This window comes from Gigantopelta aegis, chromosome 15, assembly GCF_016097555.1.
Source record: "Gigantopelta aegis isolate Gae_Host chromosome 15, Gae_host_genome, whole genome shotgun sequence".
In the NCBI taxonomy this organism is placed as follows: Eukaryota; Metazoa; Mollusca; class Gastropoda; order Neomphalida; family Peltospiridae; genus Gigantopelta; species Gigantopelta aegis.
Genome location: NC_054713.1, coordinates 20697801 through 20717228, shown reverse-complemented (window position 1 = coordinate 20717228; position 19428 = coordinate 20697801). Strand labels below are relative to the sequence as shown.

The following is a 19428-nucleotide window of genomic DNA, read 5'->3' as shown; positions in this document are numbered from 1 at the left end:
ACTCATTTATCTTTATCTCTGGAACAATCTCACTGTCTTCCATAACAGGCCTATCACCAAAAACATCCTGGATAATAATTGTCTTTATATCACCTAAGGTTTTAGCTGATGTTAAATCAATTTCCTGCTCACTTGCGATTTCAACTAACTCGGCCTTACGTGCTCGCTTAATCTCCACTACACTGAGCGTATGCCTATCCAGCAAATTCTTATCCATGTTTAGATATGACGCACTTATTATTAATTAATTTTCTACTGAACAACGTTGCTACTTCTAGTTAATTTGTAAAAATAATTTATAAAGCCCCCATTTACAAATAATACCTTTTTAAATATGCATGTCCCGTTTCAGATCCGGGACGAGCGCCCCAATTTTCACTCCTGTCACGGAGATCCTATAATACCCGTAACTGAATGAAACACGATTATCCAAATATCTCTCCTAACTGTATATCTATTAGATCTCTCTGTATCGGGCAGTATATACCCGCGTGGCTCGTCTCTAGGTATGAACAGAGATAAGATCTTATATAAAGTATATATAATATAGCACGTTTAGTTCACTAGAAAACACAATAAAAACACAATACACTTTGGAATCTGTATTAACCTACGCTGACAAATGTACTGCCGTAGTAGTTAATTAACAACAACAAATAGTAACAACCCAGAACTGATCACTTAATTAGTTAATCACTAGGTGTCTAGTTTATACAATATTCTAATCACTTCACCGTGACACAACCCCCACACGTGTGATAATTGAGAAACGCTAATTAATAAAGGAATTACAACTCTATTCCTAACTGGTTAATTTTTAATTAACCCTTAACTACTCATTCAGTAACCTTGTAATACATAATTAATACTGGTACCTATCACAATAAAGACAATAACCTACAGTTTACCTAGGTCCTCTAGGATGACTGGTTATATATTAGACACTGAGCCTACAGTTTACTGCGTCAGATTACCGGCAGCACCGTCTAAATAACATTGGTATAATACAGTATTAAAATATTTAAAGTCACATCAATCACATCAAGGTTATACAACAGAGCAGAAATAACGTCAAATACATTTACATCGACCATTTTCGAGTTCCTTGATTAAAAACAATTCAGATATTAATCACTAATACACACATTACAGAAAGAAACTCGACAGCACCCACATTTAGCTAAGCTTCGGCAAACTCCGGACAGCAGAATTCTAAGTTCGCCGACCTATATCGTGATGTTGCGTCACATGATCGCCCACTCAGCCATTCCGTCTTCCAGGGGCCGTCTCATACAATAATACGAAAAGTGCCCGACAATCACCAAAAAAAGTTTGTTTTGTGTAACTACACCACTAGAGCACATTGATTCATTAATCATCGGCTATTGGATGTCAAATATTTGGTAATTTTATCATAGTGTTAGAGAGGAAACCCGCTATATTTTATAATTAGTAGCAAGTGATCTTTTATAGGCCTATGCACCATCCCACAGCCAGGATAGTACATGCCACGGCCTTTGATATGCCAGAGTGGTATTAGAGCGGAAATCTTTTACTACTTTCTGGTGGTCGGCGCTTGCCAAACAGTTACATAGCTTGGTCTCCGACTGTAATGAGAGCGTATTTATGTCCAAATGTCCGTCTAGCTTTCTTACAGTCAGAGTACTCGGGCTAACCTGACCTGTCTTGACCTGATGCATTATTCAGTTGGTGGAGCGGGACATAACCCAGTGGTAAAGAGCTCGTTTGATGCACGGTCGCTCTGGGATCCATTGGGCTATTTCTTGTTCCAGCCAGTGCACCACGACTGGTATATATCATAATCAAAGGTCGTGGCATGTGCTATCCTGTCAGTGGGATGGTGCATATAAAAGATCGCTTGCTACTAATGGAAGACAAATGTAGCGGGTTTCCTCTCTAAGACTATATGTCAAAATTACCAAATGTTTGACATCCAATTGTTGATGATTAATAAATTCAATGTGCTCTAGTTAAACAAAACAAACTTTAACTGTATTCAGTTGGTTAGCAATACAAAAAAAACAAAGCCTCGCACCTGCTGAAGATATTTCAAGGACTGAATATTTGGTATAATACTAAGAAAAAAAAAAGAAGAGAACAAGAGACGGAAAGAGATATACAGAGAGAGAGAGAGAGAGAGAGAGAGAGAGAGAGAGAGAGAGAGAGAGAGAGAGAGAGAGAGAGAGAGAGAGAGAGAGAGAGAGAGAGAGAGAGAGAGAGAGAATATATATATATTTTTGTGTATATATGAACTTTGTTTAGCAACAATCCATGTAAATACTATTAATTTCCTATCGTGTGCTATATTATATAATACAATGACTACACTGTCTTAATATTAACCACTGTAGAGCAGTGTAGAGCAGTCGTTTGGCATGCCTGAATTAGACAGAAGAGTCCACGCCATCACGATTTGTTCTTTGGTAGTATTCCTCCGCTAAATCACGAGGCTTTTGTGACGATTGATTATTTCGCCGAGACGAGTTTTCCTCATCTAGTATGTGGCTATACTAAGTCGAGCATGGATGTTAGTTGAGTTCAGTAATTTAACAAGACGTCGAGTATTCGTGTATCAGGTAGGCCCATTACATTATTAACATTATACTTCTGTCATAACTTTTTTCGTTTCTTTTTTTCCCCTTTTGTTTACTTAATATGTCCAGCACCAGTGATATTAATTTCGTTGTTTTTTGTTTGGGTTTTTTTATATGTTTTTAAAGTTCCGTTTATTTTGTTGTATTTTAATAGTTTAACAAAAAAAAGAAGCTTTTGTATATTGGAGTTGAGCATAAAATATAGCTCAATGTTTGTTCTTGGTTTTGTCGCAAGCAAACATCTCTGGCGAAGTCAGTTGTCGTGCCCACGACAGGCGTGCTTGAACAGCTTTCTGATGGAAGCAATGCCATAAATTATCCATACCCATGCCCTTGGTGGTGTAGTTGTTAAAACGTTTGTTTGGCTCTTTTTTGTTTAACGATACCACTAGAGCAAGATATATTTTATATTGTTAAACCGTCGGAATTACGGTTGGCAGGTACTGGGTTCGCATCCCGGTACCGGCCCCCACCCAGAGTGAGTTGTAACGGATCAGTTCGATCGGCCTCGGTGGCGTCGTGGTTAAGCCATCGTACATAAGGCTGGTAGGTACAGGGTTCGCATCCCGGTACCGGCCCCCACCCAGAGTGAGTTGTAACGGATCAGTTCGATCGGCCTCGGTGGCGTCGTGGTTAAGCCATCGGACATAAGGCTGGTAGGTACAGGGTTCGCAGCCCGGTACCAGCTCCCACCCAGAGCGAGATTTAACGACTCAATGGGTAGGTGTAAGGCCACTACACCCTCTTCTCTCTCTCTCTCTCTCTCTCTCTCTCTCTCTCTCTCTCTCTCTCTCTCTCTCTCTCTCTCTCTCTCTCTCTCTCACTAACCACTAACAATTAACAACTAACCCACTGTACTGGACAGACAGCTCAGATAGATGAGGTGTGTGTGCCCAGGACAGCGTACTTGAATCTTAATTGGATATAAGAACGAAAATAAGTTGAAACGAAAAAGGATCAGTTCGGAGGTGTCAGATTGTCGTACTGAATTCTGTAACAAGAAACCAATAACACCTGTCATAGACAAAGTGTGCAGATCTTCGAGGTGTGTGTGTGACCAGGACAGTATGCTTAATTGGATATGAACGAGAAAATTAAGTTAAAATGTAAGAATGGACTAGATCCTAATCTGATTTGGCTTATGTTGTGACACTGGGTTTCTGTTCTGTAAACGAAATGTCACGTTCATCAAATGTTAGACACCTCCGTGTAATAGGAATAGGAAAAAAAAAAAGGAATAATAAAAGACGTATGCTGGAATATCATTAAACAAGGATTAATTTCAATTAGATTGTTAGTGCGTTTGTTTTTCGTAGACATCCATTAACCGATTTGTTTTTGTCTTAACTTAGGCACTGTTCATCTTTGAAATGTCTTGGTTTTTAATGGGGTATTGTTGTTGTTGGGTGTTTACTTTTGTGTATGTGTGGGGTTTTTTTTTTTTTTCCACTGGCCTCGGTGGTGTCGTGGTTAAGCCATCGGGCATAAGGCTGGTAGGTTCAAGGTTCGCAAAGGACCACTGCATCCTCTTCTCTCTCACTAACAACTAACAATTAACCCTCTGTCCTGGATAGACAAACTAGATAGCTGATGTGTGTGTCTAGGACAGCGTGGTTGAACCTTAATTGGATTATAAGCACGAAAATAAGTTGAAATGAAATAAATGAATGTATTTTTATTTTTATTTTGTTTTTGTTTGTTTGTTTGTTTGTTTGTTTGTTTGTTTTTTCTTTTCCTTTCTTTTAAGGTGGATTGCTGGTTTTATGGAATTACAAAATTTAAAAAAAAAAAAAAAAAAAAATTACAATTTTTTTTTTTTTAAAAGCCATGGATGATATTTTACAAATTCTGTTCTCCTACTAACATTTAAGCTAATCTCTTTAAATACACACACGTTCGTAGTGTTGTGTTATTTAACACTAAACTATATTGCATGTCCCTTTGGTGTCATGTGTCTATATAGTGTGTGCAACATGTTATCAGACAGGAAAATCAATTCCCAATGGTACAAAAGCCGGTGTTTTAAATTTCTGCAATGGGCGTATCAGTCGAGCTTGATGGTATGGATAAAACGATAGGGACACCACGAATTTAATCATCTCGCAAAAAAAGAAAGTTTTTAATGTCAATAATGACGTTTAAAATATTTAAATAATGTTTAATTTAACCCGCCAATGCATTGCATGTTCGGCATGGAAGCATGTGTCAAGCTAGTGTGTTACGGTTTGTCAGACAACAACATCAATTCCCGTTTGGGTAAAGCATTTTAAATGTGTACAAAAGGCGTATCAATCGGACCTGACAGTATGACTAAAACGACCGTGTCAGTCACGAGTTAATCTTTCTGCAAGAAAAGAAGGTTGTTAATGTAAATAATGGTGTTTAAAATATTTAAATAATGTTTTCACTAGCAACTCTGAATGTTCCCTAAAGCGTTTTAAATGTGTTTGAAAGGCGTATCGACCGGATTTGACAGTACGAATAAAACGATCGTGACAGTCACGAGTTAATCTTACTGCAAGAAAGGAAGGTTGTCAATGTAAATAATGGTGTTTAAAATATTTAAATAATGTTTTCACTAGCAACTCTGAATGTTCCATAAAGCGTTTTAAATGTGTACGAAAGGCGTATGAACCGGACATGACAGTATGAATAAAACGATGGTGACACTCCCAAATTAATCTTATTGCAAGAAAAGATTTAAATAATGTGTTGACTAGAAACCCTGGATGTTCCCCCGCCCCCCCCCACCCCCCCCCCCCCCCCCACCCCCACCCCCACCCCCCAAAATGGGGGGAGAGAAAGGAACAAAAAGTTAAACTTACTTTGCTTTGTTTAACGACATCACTAGAGCACATTGACTAATTAATCATCGACTATTGTACGTCAAACATTTGGTCATTCTGACTCATAGTCAACAGTCCTAATGCAGCAAGGGATCTTTTAGAAGCACTTTCCCACAGACAGGACAGTACATACGACGTCCTTTGACCAGTTGTGGTGCACTGGTTAGAACGAGAATAAACTGCGCGATCGATCCTCATCGGTGGGCCCATTGGGCTATTTCTCGTTCTAGGCAGTGATCCACAAATTGTGAACCAAAGGCCGTTGTATGTACTATCCTGTCTATGGGATGGTGCATATAAAAGATTCCTTGCTGCTAATCGAAAAGAGTAGCCCATGAAGTGGCGACAGCGGTTTTCCTCCCTCAATATCTGTGTGATCCTTAACTATATGTCCGACGACATATGAACGTAAATAAAATGTGTTGAGTTCGTCGTTAAATAAAACGTTTCCTTCATCTTCTTCCTTAGAAATAAAATTGTATAAATGTGCGCATTGCGGGAATTGTAAGTAGCAACGGATACGAATCGATAAAAGTCAGTAATAAATGGGTAATACATGCATAGTAATTATAAACAATAATAATTACACACGTCATGTATTAATGTTGTCTGTTCTATACGTGGTAGCAGTCGTCAAATATTTACACACTTTAATTAGCTGTTTTGAATTGTCGCTAGACAGTAGTTGCTTTAGTTTAGATATTTAAATGTTGATAGTTTATTATAATAATAATAATAATGTTTAATATGTTTATCTCTTATGTTACTGTAGAAAGGATACACTAGAACAACGTGATATTTGCCTTCTACTACATTCATATTGCACCAGACTTCAAATTCTATTATTCCCGTCAATATTGTGGTATCTGCCCATTTATATAAAGAGATTATATGACGATTATGGGAGATTATGGGAAGATAGTCTATATTTACTCAAAATATTCTTTATATTTGACACATATAGACAGGAAATAGGAATCCTCATGAGAACTGTTTTTCTCTGCATATGCATCAGAATTTCTGAGTAATCTGATTAAATCAAAACAAAGGAATCTGGCTAAAACTTATAACTTTACTTTTCGCTGTATTGATAGTCTTATGTCACTTAATAATAGCAGAATTATATATTGCCTTCCTTTGATTTACCCACAAGAGTTAGAAATAAAAGAAACACCTGAAGGTATTAAATCAGTTTCCTTCCTCGATCTAATTATAAAGATTCAAAGCGACATTGGTCTCCAAACTAAGCTGTATGACAACCGGGATCACTTCAACTTTTTAATTGTCAATTTTCCCTTTATGTTGAGCAATATACCTTCTGCTCCAGCTTTTGGTGTCTACATATCAGAACTTCTGTGATACCTCGGGGCATATTTAGTGTTTGCAGATTTCAAACAGCGCCATATGATTCTTGCATAGAAGTTGATCTATCAAGGTTATGCTGTTCAGAGATTACTGAAGAAATTCAAACAGGTTTATGGTAGACAGTTGGAGACTACATTATCATCTAAATACGACGCATTACTGACCGAAATGGTGTCTGAGGCTATTCCATATTTTAACTTTTCTATTCTTCTTCATCTCGTTGGTAAAACTCGTTACACGTTTATTATTTTTTATTCGTTTTACATGAACTGTGTTGACAGTACTCATGATGGGTGCCACCAGTGAGGCAGGATATGCTCACTTTTCGCGAACACCTGATATCATAACTGTTATGAGACTGATTCATGAGTGCATGCCATCTGTGAGTGGCAATCCTCTTTGTGGTAGTGCAACAGGGAAGGAATCTCCAGTAAAAGATCTGAAAAACTGAATAACTGAAAACAATAAGGAGATAAATAATCTTGGCAAATTCTTACAACAGGCGAACAGATTTAGAGAACAATTACTTGTACCAGCAAATTAATTATATGTTTGTCTGTACGTATTTGTCTGCAAGTTACTCTCCACCATTGTTCCGCACTATTGTATATATTGATGTTTTTCATTGTCATAATGCTGATAAGTTGCAAAAACTTAACGCAATAAAAGAACTTGAACATGAACTATAATAAATATACATGGCTGCTAATGAGAAAAAAAGTAGCGGGTTTTTTTTCTGAACACAGCATGTCTTACTTCTAATAACAGATGATTAATTATTCAAAATGTATTCTAGTGGCGTCGTTAAGAAAAACAAACTTTTACATTATTTACAAAATTACAAAAAATATTAATGTAGATTTATCATTATTACTGCCGTCAGATAGAAATATTGGCTATTTCTTTACTGTTAAATTGTACATTACTTAAAACGTCTTCATTAACTTGTCATGTAATACAGTAATCCTTCTAAATAATTTACAAACACTGGTTTTGTTTTACACGCGTGTAACTACATGCATTTAATTTTACACTACTTTAATAATAAATTACCAAATGTTTGACATCCAACAGCCGATGATTAATAAATCAATGTGCTTTAGTGATGTCGTTAAACAAAACAAACTTTATTTATAATATTTAAGTGGCGAGATTTAGCTCAGTCGGCTGAGCGCTCGTCTGAGGTGCTTGTATTGCAGGATCAAACCACCTCGGTGGATCCATTCAACTTACGAGGTTTTTTACTGGGGTTTTTCTCAATCCAACCAGTGCACCACAATTGTCCAAAGGCCGTTGTATGATATATCCTGTCTGCATGCTAATGAGGAAATGTAGCGGGTTTTCTCTGAAGACTATGTGTTAGAATACCGGCCTCGGCGGCGTCGTAGTTAGGCCATCGGTCTACAGGCTGGTAGGTACTGGGTTCGGATCCCAGTCGAGGCATGGGATTTTTAATCCAGATACCGACTCCAAACCCTGAGTGAGTGCTCCGCAAGGCTCAATGGGCAGGTGTAAACCACTTGCACCGACCAGTGATCCATAACTGGTTCAACAAAGGCCATGGATTGTGCTATCCTGCCTGTGGGAAGCGCAAATAAAAGATCCCTTGCTGCCTGTCGTAAAAGAGTAGCCTATGTGGCGACAGTGGTTTTCCTCTAAAAAAACAAAACAGTGTCAGAATGACCATGTTTAACGTCCAATAGCCGATGATAAGATAAACAAATCAATGTGTTCTAGTGGCGTCGTTAAATAAAACAAACTTTACGTGTTAGAATGACCTAATATTTTACTTCCAATAGCCGATGATTAAGTATTCAAAATGTATTGTAGTGGTGTCTTTACGCAATAGAAACTTGTACATTATTTACAAAATTACAAAGTACATTTATTATTTAGTACTGCCGGCAGTTAGAAAATACTTTTGTTTTTCTTTTGCTATTTCTTCACTGTTAAATTACACATTACTTAACACGTCTTCATTAAATCGTTATTTAATTAAATAATCCTTCTAATTATATGTGCCGAATTTACACAGCCTGTTTTTGATATACACGTGTTTACATGCATTTACAATACTTAAGGAAACATCCCTTGTTGCTGATGGAAGCATGTAGCGGGTTTCTTCTCTATATGTAAAAATTACAAAATGTTTGACATCCAATAGCCGATGATTAATTAATCGATGTGCTCTAGTGGTGTCGTTAAACAAAAACAACCTTGAACTTTCGACCCAACCAGCATCTTCATAAATCAAGGCTAATATTCGTTCCTCGTATTCAGCCTTGATACATGTAGTCAAGATTACTGATATCAACTACTAGCGCCCTCTATTGGAAGAAAAATTGTAACACCGATTATGTCCCTTACACGATGACATCGCTGACCAATCACAGCATCGGTAACATGTGACAATCTTGAAAGCAATATCAGTGTTCGCCCTCCAACATGGAGTTTACATAACAAGGGAATTTATAAGGAGCGTTGCGATTCGTTGCAATCAGATCTCATCGCATCCAATGAAATTTAAGCATTTTGTGGCACGATTTCTTGACGACATGTATCAAGGCTGAATACGAGGAACGAATATTAGCCTTGATTTATGAAGATGCCCAACCAGTGTCCTACGTTGAATGTAATATAATTTTTCTGTGAAAATGCATATGAAAGATTCCTTGCTGCTAATATAATAGGAATATGTAGCGAGTTTTGTTAGAATGACAAAAATGTCTTACTTCCAATAGCTTATGATTAATTATTTAAAATGTATTCTAGTGGGTTAAAGGGACATTACTCAGTTTGCTGCAATTTTTAAGATGTTATCGACTAACAGAGACTTTGTAACGATTGTAATTACATATCAAATATATTTTTACGCATAAAATATTAGTGGCTGTATATTAAACGTGTTTCTGATCGTTCTACTATTTGTACTAGGTTAAATTTCATTTTATTTCCTAAAATATATTTTTTTCGTACTTACGAAATTATTTGAAGACAAAATCCAGTTTGGGCTTCTTACAAATATTAAGACGACCAGAAACACACTGAATATACAGACACTGATATTCTAAACAAGAAAATATATTTAGTATGTAAGTTTAATGGTAGAAATATTTTATTTTTCGGAAACATCTTACAATGCAGCAAACTCAGGAATGTCCCTTTGAGGAAAACAAACTGTTACATTATTAATGTATATTTATCATTTAGTACTGTCGTCAGTTAGAAAATACTTTTGGCTATTTCTTTACCGTTGAATTACACATACTATAAACGTTTTCGTTAAACTGTCATGTAATTCGGTAATTCTTTTAATGATATGTGCCGCATTTACAAAGCCTGTTTTTAATTTACACACGGGTAACTGCATGCAGTGACAACACCTGCGTTCACTGAAAATAGGCTGCCTAAATAATTCGACCCAATGTGTTTATGTTCGTCATGGTGCTTTTCAGTGTACAATAACTTCAACTGCAGTCTGTGCGAAACAGAACGATATGTAGCTGGGAAATTAGGATTAGTGACTTTAAAGCACAGACGAAATGGAATAGTTTGTGACGAATAATGAGAGCATAACACATTAAGGAGAACATAACAAATTAAATACCAAATAACAGGTTGGCCTATTTAAGTAACGATTCCACTACACGGATACCCCCAGGAGATTCAGGCTTGCCTTAATGACCATCTTAAAGTGCCGCAAAATGTGATTTTTAGACACTCACGGAATAGATCACTTCCGGAGAAAACATCCCAACCTAACAACATCGCCAGTTCTTCGATGAATTCATTTCCTTAACCCGAGTATCGTGTTTATAGACATTTGAGGTGGGCCCATTGGGCTGTTTCTCGTTCTAGCCAGTGCACCACGGCTTGTATATTAAAGGCCGTGGTATGTGCCATCCCGTCTATAGGATGGTGCATATAAATGACGCCATGCTACCAATGGAAAAATGTAGCGGGTTTCCTTTCTAAGACTATATGTCGAAATTAGCAAATGTTTGGCATCCAATAGCCGATGATTAATAAATCAATGTGCTCTAGTGGTGTCGTTAAACAAAACAAACTAACTGTTCTACCGACTTACATGTCGTGGAAGCTGTCAGACTTGAAATCCGTAGGTACTGGGTTCGTATCTCGCTATCAGCTTCAACGCAGCGCGAGTTTGTTTATTTTGTTTGTACTTATTTTCGAGCTTATTTCCAATTAAAGCTCAAGCACGCTTTTCTGGGAACTCGCCTCAGCCATCTGCACCGTCTGTCCAAGATACTAGGTTAGTGGTTAGTGAGAGACAGAGAGACACCAATGGGTGGGCCAATTGGAATATGTTTCGTTCCAGCTGTGGTATGTACTGTCTTGTATAAATGTAATGCTACATAGAAAATAAGTATTGATATTAATCACAAAGAGACTGGGTCTCGGCAGCGGATTTCCGCTCTCATTAATTTGTATAATTTAGTAATTATTTCTAAGTAAGGTGAATTTGGCCTCTGAAATCTTCAGACATTTTAAAATTATTCGCGATAAACAGATGGTTCTGGACAGGACAGAAAGGACATCCTTATGTGAAATGGCACTCCACGTCACAATCAAATTAGCAGTAAATAAATAAATAGCAAAATCATCAGCATTATGATTAACATTTTCAGTAACTGCAGTTGCTTTAACACACACGCACACATGCGCAGATCCATTGGTATCAAACATATCACGGAATTTAACGTCACATACCCAAGTTTTAATCCATAACACATTTGGATAAATTGCTATAGAGTGAAATAAGAGTCTCTAACGTTTATAGCGCAAAATACCCTTAAAGGTTTGCCTAATCCTAAACCAAATACCTTCCGGCTGGGTCAAAGTTCGAGGTGCAACGTTTGTTGGAGCAGTTAATACCACATGTTCTGTGATCGGTGATAAATATGAGTGCGTTGGTTGTAAACCCTACCCGTTATCTCTGAAATGAGCAGCTTCACCCCCATTTTTTTCTGACTCACTTTAAGTGTGAGGAGTGGTATTATTTATATCCGAGGTGTATGTGTTGATTAGCTTTAGCCACATATGTTATTATTGTCGTCTATGGGATTTGATTTGGTGGTATACACCCTATAATAGATTAAAACTCGACTCCATAACCGTTACTTCTCAGATGCACGTGAAAAATGCATATTATGGATATACGTCTTAATGTTTAAAAAGTAGGATCTGTCACTTTAATAGTCCCCCCTTGTCGGTGAGCCCATTGGGCTATTTCTCGTTCCAGCCAGTGCAAAAGGCCGTGGTATGTGCGATCCTGTCTGTGGCATGGTGCATATAAAATATATTTTGCTATTAATGGAAAAATATATATGTATACACATACATATAGTCTTAGAAAGGACACCCGCTATATTTCCCCATTAATAGCAAGGTATCTTTTATATGCATCATCCCACAGTCAGGATAGCACATACCACAGCCTTTTTGTGTGTGTGTGTGTGTGTGTGTGTGTGTGTGTGTGTGTATAATACATTACCATTGAACCCCAATAGCCGATAATTAATAAATCAATGTGCTCTAGTGGTGTCGTTAAGGAAAACAAACTTTAACGTTAATAGTTGCTTTATGGTGATAAAACGCGTTTTAACCGAAGGAAGAACGAAGTTAATTTATTACCGTTTTACTATTTCGAAAACACTTTATATCTCAACTGAATCCATCAGTATTCGTGAATGGAAGCCTGTATTTTATCGTTCAGATGGTCACGATTCCCCCGATATCTGTTTTCAACACTATTATGTTATCTTGTGATCCACGCCACGAAATCAATGGTGGTTTGGTCGTGGTTCAATAAGGCGATGTGTGTACAGTATTACGACTGCGCGTGATCTCCGGCGCCAATCTGTTTTTTACAAACTGTGTGTCTTTCTTTTCTATAATTCAGTCTTTATTTATTTCTGTCTGTGCGACTTTATATCTTTATTTTTTATACTTCAATTAATTATTGTTCTGTTTACCCCTTTCTTTGTCTGTCTCGTTTTCTCTGTTCGATCCTTTCTTTCACTCTCCCTTTCTCTCTCTCTCTCTCTCTCTCTCTCTCTCTCTCTCTCTCTCTCTCTCTCTCTCTCTCCTCTCTCTCTCTCTCTCTCTCTCTCTCTCACACACACACACACGCACTGTTATTCTCAGTTACTCTCTCTCTCTCTCTCTCTCTCTCTCTCTCTCTCTCTCTCTCTCTCTCTCTCTCTCTCTCTCTCTCTTTCTCTCTCTCTCTCTCTCTCTCTCTCTCTCTCTCTCTCTCTCTCTCTCTCTCTCTCTCTCTCTCTCTCTCTCTCTCTCTCCCCCCCCCCCATTTATCTTCTTGTCTTCCTACTCGAAAGCCCGCCCACTCGTCCATTCACCCATCTATTGATCTGTGTGTGTGTGTTTCACTGTCGTTTTGTCACTCTATCTGTCTATCTATCCATGTATTTTTAAACAAATCGAAAGAAAAGCCCCACTCCACCACCACACCAACACTACCCTTAAAAACATACATGCCATTTATCACTGCATGTCAATATAATACCTCATCTGTTTTTCTCTAATCATGTATCCGTCTCTCTTTCGGTTCTGTTGTCCACTATTTATTTCTCTCTTAATGGTGTGGTGAAATCCGGACCGTGCCAGAAATCCGGACTGATGAAGACGGTACATCCCATCGCTCAGTCTTTCAATTAGCATCATTCATTTGCAGCTTAGTGTATGTGTCTCGTTCTCTTCTCAGGACATCCTTTTCTTTCGGATTTGGTTTTAAGGGAACACTATGACCATCTTTCTTAGGAGGCTTCCAGGCACGGCGGAAGCAAGTAGACATTGGTGGGGATGACTGAGATGGAGGGTGCAAAGCAAAGTTACTAGGGGGTTCGGGAGTATGCTCCCCCGTAAATATTTTAACACTAGATATCCTGAAATGCAATGTTCCTGCATTCTACAAGTAAAATTCATCTCTGCCTTAAGATTTACTACCAATAATATTTTTTATTCAGAAGTATCATATACCCACATGAACCCAACCCCCCACCACCCCACCCCCCACCCCCAGTTACCCCCTCCATGCTCCCTCGGGTCTGGCTTTTCAACAGGACCGGACATGCCAGGAAATGAATTCCATCAGTTTGAATGATGGGACACTAGGTTCAAAGAACGGAAGTCTATCTAATAGTAAAATCGCGTTTTACTATAATCCGAGCAATACTGTCCATGCATTTGTCATTGGAATCAAAGCTAGAGAGCAGTTACTTTGTGACCTAGTGTACACCCTACCGGCCTCGGTGGCGTCGAGGTTAGGACATCGGTCTACAGGCTGCTAGGTACTGGGTTCGGATCCCAGTCGAGGCATGGGATTTTTAATCCAGATACCGACTCCAAACCCTGAGAGAGTGCTCCGCAAGGCTCAATGGGTAGGTGTAAACCACTTGCACTGACCAGTGATCCATAACTGGTTCAACAAAGGCCATGGTTTGTGCTATCCTGCCTGTGGGAAGCGCAAATAAAAGATCCCTTGCTGCTAATCGGAAAGAGTAGGCCATGTAGTGGCGACAGCGGGTTTCCTCTAAAAAACCAGTGTCAGAATGGCCATATGTTTGACGTCCAATAGCCGATGATAAGATAAAAAACCCAATGTGCTCTAGTGGCGTCGTTAAATAAAACAAACTTTACTTTACTTTTAGTGTACACCCAAAAGAGAATGCACCTCTGTGCCCAATCAACCACTAAACCTCATATTGTTTTAGTGTTGTTATTAATGAGTGGGGTCGGAGTTTAGGGAACACTATGACTAAGGGTGATATATATATAGATATATATATATATATATATATATATATATATATATATATATATATATATATATATATACATGTATTCAAGTGCCTATTATTATTATTATTATTTAATTTTTTTAATTTTCATGGAGTTGCCCTTCTCAAGAGTGGTCTGTGCGCCTTTTCCCCCAACCTACCCCCCTCACATTATTTCCTAGATCCGATCCTGCCGCTAAAAAATAGTGCATAGAAAAAACTCCACACTGGCACCGGGCAGACTGCAATGAATTACGAGGATATAATTATCATATATCGGGTTTATCTGACAGCATTTCACGAGTATGCTTCCAGTATTGATAACCGTCCCTGCGGGGTGGGAGAGAAGGAGGGGGTGGCGCTCCAGCAATGATGAAGTTAACTTGATCTCTCCTATGCTACCGTAGACTAGCGTAGTCTAGACGCTAATAATAACACCCAATTGGGATGGTGTTTATGGTGTCTATAATAATTTGCGCTGGGTCATATATCCCGCTAAATATCAATATGGCAGTCTTGAGTATCCAACTCAACTGCGTGGGTTGTCTACCTGGGGCAGAGAGTAATGAGATTATGTCAGAGAGGAAACCCGCTGAGGACTCTTAGGCTATTTTATAACTGGTTAGCGACGACAGATCTCTATCATACAATTTGCATCAGACTGAACTGTATGGGCGGGACGAAGCCTAGTGGTAAAGCGCTGGTGCACGGTCGGTTTGGGATCGATCCCCGTCAATGGGTCAATGGGGCAGTAGTATCCAGGCCTATATAGCGTCATGACCTACTTTCCGTGACCTTGACCTTGATGACGTCACGACCGTGACCTCGTCCTACTGGCCCTGACCTACTTAGACTGACCTTGGTGACGTCACGGACTACTGTGCCGTGTGCAACGTCCTACTGGCCCCGACCTACTTAGACTAACCTTGACCTACTTAGACTGGCCTACTGTGCCGCGTGCAACGTCCTACTGACCCGGCCCTGACCTACTTAGACCGGCCCCTGACCTACTTAGCCCGGCCCCGACCCGTCGTACTTAGCAACGCCCGTGCTATCCTGTCTGTGGGATCCCTTGCTACTAATGGGAAACTGTAGCGGGTTTCCTCTCTAAAACTGTCCAAAAGTATGTTTCACATCCAATAGGCAATGATTCATAAATCGAGGTGTTCTAGTGGTGTCGTTAACCTACCACTTCTAAGGACTCGGCCCGACGCGAGGTAGTGTGTTAATTTTAGCGCACTGAATGATGAATGGTTATCACTGTTTACATCCGGGAAGCGGTGGTATCCTACTTTATTGTTGTGGCAATACTGAACTAGAAGTTACATTCTTAAAGACGTGAAATAAGAAATGATTTAAATGGTGTAAAAATAGATTCTCGTTCTACGCTATCTGATAGCGCATTCACAAGATTATTATGAACTAACCTATTTCGTCACTTCATTCCGCGCTTCGTCCGCCTCGCACATATAACGGTTTGAATGACAGAGTGTTGTTAACATGCTTTAGTAGTCAAGTGCGAACGACTTCGCGTCCAGCGCTGAGGGTACGTCGTTCGTATATCATGTGGGGAAATTATATTTTCTAATTATTTTTTAAACCAAAATAATAATTTTATAGTTTGTTTGTTATTTTACTTATTTACTTACTTATTTTTGTTTATTTATTATTATGTTACGATTTTTTTTCAAGCAGCCTCTAATAACCTGTGGGGGACGGGACGTAGCTCAGTGTTCCCTTGATGTGCGGGGTCGGTCTGGTATATATCCAGCCAATGCTCCACAAACTGGACAACGGTATGTACCTATCCTGCGTGTGGGCTGGTGTAGGATCCCTTGCTGCTATTCAAAAGAGTAGCCCATGCAGTGGCGACAGCGGGTTTCCTCAATTAATACCTGTGTGGTCCATATGTCCGTATAACCATAAATAAAATATGTTGAGTAATAAAACATTTCCTTCCTCGTTAAATAAAGATAATGAATACAAATTTTTTATTTTGTTTAGCCATAGGAAAAGAAAGACATATTTGTCTCGAAGAAGGAATGTTTGTTAAGAAGAAAGGCATATGTGTTAAGGAGAAGAAAAGGAATACAAGTGGTCGATCTAGGATCGATCCCGTCGGTGGCCCATTAAGCTATAGCCAAACTAGTGTATTATGTCTGGTATATCAAAGATCGTGGTAGGTTCTGTCTTGTACACACAGCTCTTGCTACTATAAAGTAAGCGGTAGTAATATCCAATCACAAATCTTGTCATAGAGTAAAAAAAACACAAAAAACAAACGCAATGTTTTGGTTTTTCATTTATTTCTAAATTTACAAAATCACTGACACATATATAAAATGGACACACACTGGGTTACATCGAGAGGCCTTAAGGGCGACATGTGAATAATATGAGTGTTCATTTCTTTTCATCATCGTCGTCCTCCTCATCGTCGGTATCGTCGTCGTCTTGTTCATCCCAAATATTCGCCGATCCATGAACGATACTGATTTAATTTAGAACGAATCTGTGGTCTCACATCTTTGTCTGGATTCACAAACTGTAAAAATTTTCTGGTGTTGGGACCTTTGTCAAAGTAATGCATATAGGTCAGGAAGCGAGAGTACGTGTCTTTAAATAACTTCCATTGCAATGTCTTCATGTTTCTTTCAATGGCATCTTGGGACATGTTTTTTTCTTCGTAGCGTTTCCTCTTGTTTTCGAGATAGTCACGATTGATGTCGAATACACGTTCCACCATGAGACGAATGCCTTCGTTTTCCAGGTCGGGCGACGGCTCTTCTTCTTTTTCATTTCCCTCTTCGCACGTTTTCACGTGTCGCTGCAAGTCGCTTCCGTCTTAAAGACCAGACCACACGTATCGCAAGACTGCATTCTCTTGACTTTTTTCAGATAGGGTTCTACCTCATCATCTTCTTCGTCGTCACTTTCGTAGGCGGGTATGCCTGGTAGTTTTCTTTTGAATGCGTTTCTTTGCATGATTTGCATGTAGAGCTCTTTCTTCGTCGGTGGCTGCAACTCTTCTGAGACATTCGCCGTTACGTTCGTGCTTTTATACCATTCGGACGGCCCCGTCTCTAAACCATTAGGCCGAAGACGCCAATGTTCGGGCGTGGTCGGTTTCAAGTCCACCAAGAGATGTCCGTAGGGCCTGTGGGTAGCTTCCTCAAACTGATGCATGAAATGACGAGTATTTCCAGGATACATCTGCCGTGCCAAAGTCAGAACTTGCTGCTTGTCGATGGGGTGTTGAACAGCGCTAGATAATGGCAGTTTCTTCTCTGTGTCGGGTCCTTGCTGTGATACAAGTTCTGGTTGATGGCAATCACAGAGAGGGTTCTGTGGTGACTTCCTTCTGTGAACAGGTCGGTGATGCGAGGGTCTTTTCCAGCTGTAGACATCAAGTCGTCCAACACGATGAGATTTCTGACTCTGGGATCCAAATAACGATCCTTTTCCAAATTCTCAGGTATGCCTTGAACAAATTTCACTCGAGCAACCATTTTGATCGTATCATAGAGGGGTTGCCATCGTTTGTAGAGCCAGATGACGCGCTGGGGAGGCGGCTGGATTTTACCATCCCTTAGCAGTTTGTATACCAAAACTGTCTTTCCACACGACGTGGGTCCCGACACGATCATGGTGAACGGATGTAACAATCTTAGGGGCTGCTGCTGCAGCGGAGCAGGAGCTATAGGAGCCCTATGAGCAGGAGCTATAGGAGCCAGAGGAGCCAGAGGAGCTATAGGAGCCAGAGGAGCTATAGGAGCCAGAGGAGCTATAGGAGCCAGAGGAGCTATAGGAGCCCTAGGAGCCAGAGGAGCTATAGGAGCCCTAGGAGCCAGAGGAGCTATAGGAGCCAGAGGAGCTATAGGAGCCAGAGGAGCTAGAGGAGCTATAGGAGCCAGAGGAGCCAGAGGAGCTATAGGAGCCAGAGGAGCTATAGGAGCCAGAGGAGCTAGAGGAGCCAGAGGAGCTATAGGAGCCAGAGGAGCTATAGGAGCCCTAGGAGCCAGAGGAGCTATAGGAGCCCTAGGAGCCAGAGGAGCTATAGGAGCCAGAGGAGCTAGAGGAGCCAGAGGAGCTAGAGGAGCTATAGGAGCCCTAGGAGCCGGAGCCGGAGCCAGAGGAGCCGGAGCTATAGGAGCCCTAGGAGCCTGGAGTTGAGCTGAATGGAAGGTCTTCCAATGACGTAGCATATTTGATGGTTTTGAAAAAGTCTTTGGACATACGGGACACGATCTTTTGTTCATGACATGTTCCGGAATAAACCAATTCTGATTCATGATGTTGATTGTTGAAGTGTTCGACGTGAACTGACGATGTTGAAACTGCCATGCCCCCTTTTATAGCCTTCTCAGAAATGCTTCTGCCGTTTCGGGGCTTTCCAACCCGTACCACTTTGTTGTTGTTGTTGTTGTTTCCGTTTCAGATCGGCTTTGGCTTGCTCTACCACTTGTTGTGTTGGGGAGACCATGACGACTTTGGGTGTCGGGGACTTGTTTTGTTCCTCTTTTTCTTTTTTCCACGTGGGATCGTAGAGTTCTAGACATCGATCCACACTGTACATGATCTGACTTTCCCCACCACGTTGAATTTCGAAGTGAGGTTGAAGTTTACCTTCTGCCTGCAGTTTATAGAAACGGGTCCACTTATCCACGTCGGGTACATATAACTTGTACTGGTCTGACATGTTGCTCCTCTGAAAAGTTCTACCTCAAATGACGAGTTTTCCAAAACTATTTTACTTATATATACTTATGACGCATAAAGATA

The 19428-nt window shown here is 39.8% G+C and overlaps 1 protein-coding gene across 1 annotated transcript in view; it reads left to right on the top strand.

Moving 5' to 3' along the window:
- Positions 1-2531: 2531 nt before the first annotated feature.
- The window catches only part of LOC121390573 (G-protein coupled receptor dmsr-1-like), a 75957-nt gene continuing 59060 nt past the window's right edge, over positions 2532-19428 (top strand). The window contains exon 1 of the mRNA XM_041522420.1: positions 2532-2597. The gene's annotated coding sequence lies outside the window, so the exon portion shown is untranslated. The remainder of the gene's footprint in view (positions 2598-19428) is intronic.